This window comes from Myotis lucifugus, unplaced genomic scaffold, assembly GCF_000147115.1.
Source record: "Myotis lucifugus unplaced genomic scaffold, Myoluc2.0 scaffold_111, whole genome shotgun sequence".
Taxonomy (NCBI): domain Eukaryota; kingdom Metazoa; phylum Chordata; class Mammalia; order Chiroptera; family Vespertilionidae; genus Myotis; species Myotis lucifugus.
This window is the reverse complement of record NW_005871159.1, coordinates 3818776-3821266: the sequence shown is the minus strand read 5'-3', so window position 1 is coordinate 3821266 and position 2491 is coordinate 3818776. Positions and strand designations below refer to the sequence as shown.

General features: G+C 44.5%; 1 protein-coding gene across 1 annotated transcript in view; it reads left to right on the top strand.

The window, feature by feature from the left end:
• Positions 1–2225: 2225 nt before the first annotated feature.
• ELOVL5 (ELOVL fatty acid elongase 5) overlaps positions 2226–2491 on the top strand; it is an 81145-nt gene continuing 80879 nt past the window's right edge. The window contains exon 1 of the mRNA XM_006093243.3: positions 2226–2374. The gene's annotated coding sequence lies outside the window, so the exon portion shown is untranslated. The remainder of the gene's footprint in view (positions 2375–2491) is intronic.

Sequence of the window (2491 nt, the reverse complement as noted above, 5' to 3'; positions counted from 1 at the left end):
TTTTTATGTTTCTGTCCTTCTAAATGTTCTTTGTAAGTCTGTTTCAAACAAAAAGGATACATTTTGTTTTATTAATTTTCTAGATACAAAGTCATTTAAATTATTCAATTCTCAAATCTCTAATACTTATTTAAAAAATGAGCACCAAACAATTTTAAAAGCAATTTAAGAAAAGCATGTGGGACTCCCTACACACGTGATACATCTGTGGTTCTCTGTACCTTATTCATCAAGAATACATTTGTCTAACACTTTGATTCACAAAGGACTTTCACACAGAGCCATAATACCAATAGAAGGTCACTGCTTTCAGTTTCAAGAATTTGTATCTTGCCCTAACTGGTTTGGCTCAGTGGACAGAGCGTCCGCCTGCGGACTGAAAGGTCCCAGGTTCAATTCCGGTCAAGGGCATGGACCTTGGTTGTGGGCACATCCCCAGTAGGGGGTGTGCAGGAGGCAGCTGATCGGTGTTTCTCTCTCATCGATGTTTCTAACTCTCTATCCCTCTCCCTTCCTCTCTGTAAAATCAATCAAATATATTAAAAATAAATAAATAATAAAAGAATTTGTATCGCCGAAACCGGTATGGCTCAGTGGATAGAGCGTCGGCCTGCGGACTGAAGGGTCCCAGGTTCGATTCCGGTCAAGGGCATGTACCTTTGCTGCGGCACATCCCCAGTGGAGATGTGCAGGAGGCAGCTGATCGATGTTTCTCTCCCATCGATGCTTCTGACTATCTATCTCTCTCCCTTCCTCTCTGTAAAAAATCAATAAAATATATTTTAAAAAAAATTATTGCAACACATTGGCTGAAAATCACTGACATAAGTCCATAATTTGAAATATAGATATTTTGGTAGTAGGGGCTTAAACTTTTGGATGGTTGAGCACAATAAAAACAATTGAGTGTGACATAAAACTTGAGATTTTTGGAATGTCAAGTTAAATTTGAAATTTTTAAAACCTGGACCGATAGAACTTGGAAGGGCAACACAGAGCTGAACCAGCCCTGGCCTTGGGCTGTTGGCAAAAAATTCTTAATCTGTGTATCTTGGCTTCCACTGTAGCATTTACCACTCTGCACAGTAATTGTTTCCTGATCTTGTCATTTTACAGGCAAAGGGGGTCCTTGAGATTTTTTTATTTCTAACACCTAGCATAGTACCTAACAAACTGAAGTCACTCAATGTTTGCGGAGTCAAATGGCAATTGTTTGCTAAAAATCTCATTTGTGTATGTTTAAATGATCTGATTTGTATATAGTCTGTACACCTGCTTTCCTACTGCAAAGGCTCAGGGCCTGAAACACAGCTGGCACATGATAAACATTACATTGTAAATACAAAAAAAAATTTTTTTTTTTCTACATTAAATGCTTAACTAAGTTGGATCCAATGACATGGAGTAGTAGAAATATAGAAAGAGGGCACAAGGAGAAAGACTTTTATTTCTGGGACTTAATATGGCGAAAGTGTGGAATACAAGGATGATACAAACCTCAAATTATCCAAATATCAATGAAAAACAGCAAGGATCTTCTATTTGTGCCCTGAGCACAAAGCATTTTGTCTTAAGTGCTTAACTTTCTATAGCTGAAAAGCTATCACTTAGTCCACCACGGTTCTTCCTTTTACAAGTCTTTGGAATAATTTCTGGCGTAGAAATGGCATCAGAATCCCTGAGAAAAACCAGGGTAAATCTATCCACAAGGGAGTAAAGCTATAAACACCAGTTCTGAGTGGTTTTTGTTATTGCCTTATCTTGTTCAACTGCAGACCTTACTTGCGGTGGTCTCCGCAGGCATTTAACCCTTTTAGCTAAAACCAAGGAGAACTAGATCCCTTTCAGAACCGTACCAGGGACGGCTACGAGAGGGGGTTTCTGTCGTCCAAACGCAACGACACAACCACGCCACGCCTGGCATGGAGTGAATCAGAGTTCAGGGCATGGGGAACCTCACAGCCGCTATTGCGCAGGCTCTGCGTCCCACGCAGGCTTATTAGGAAGAAAAGGGATAAAATTGCCTAGAGACACGTGAACCAAAGGGGACTGACCCGGGCCTGGGCTACCCACTGGGGGCGAGTCTGAAATTTACAATCACGAAAGTTCTATTGTCTCGCGATTGGCTCCGGGGCCGCATGACATCATAGCGCTTGATTCAGCCTCCGGGCTCCGATTGGCTGGCCGCGCCATTGTGACGTCACGGTCAGCCCACGTTCTGATTGTAGATACCCGGCGCCTTCCTCTTCCCATCGCCGCGGTGCAGGGCGAGCGGTGCCTCCCTCCCACGTCGTCCTCGGCTCCGGCTGGCCACGGGCGCTCCCGCCGCCTCCTCGCCGCTTCTCCGAGCTGCTGTGGCGCCTGGAGCGGAGAAGTAAGCCGACAGAGCAAGGAAACTTCGCCTGGGGCCGCCGCTCGGCCAATGACACTCGCGCGAGCTTGGAGCCGGGACGAGAAGGCTTGCCAAACCGCCGTTAGGTCTTGAACCTGG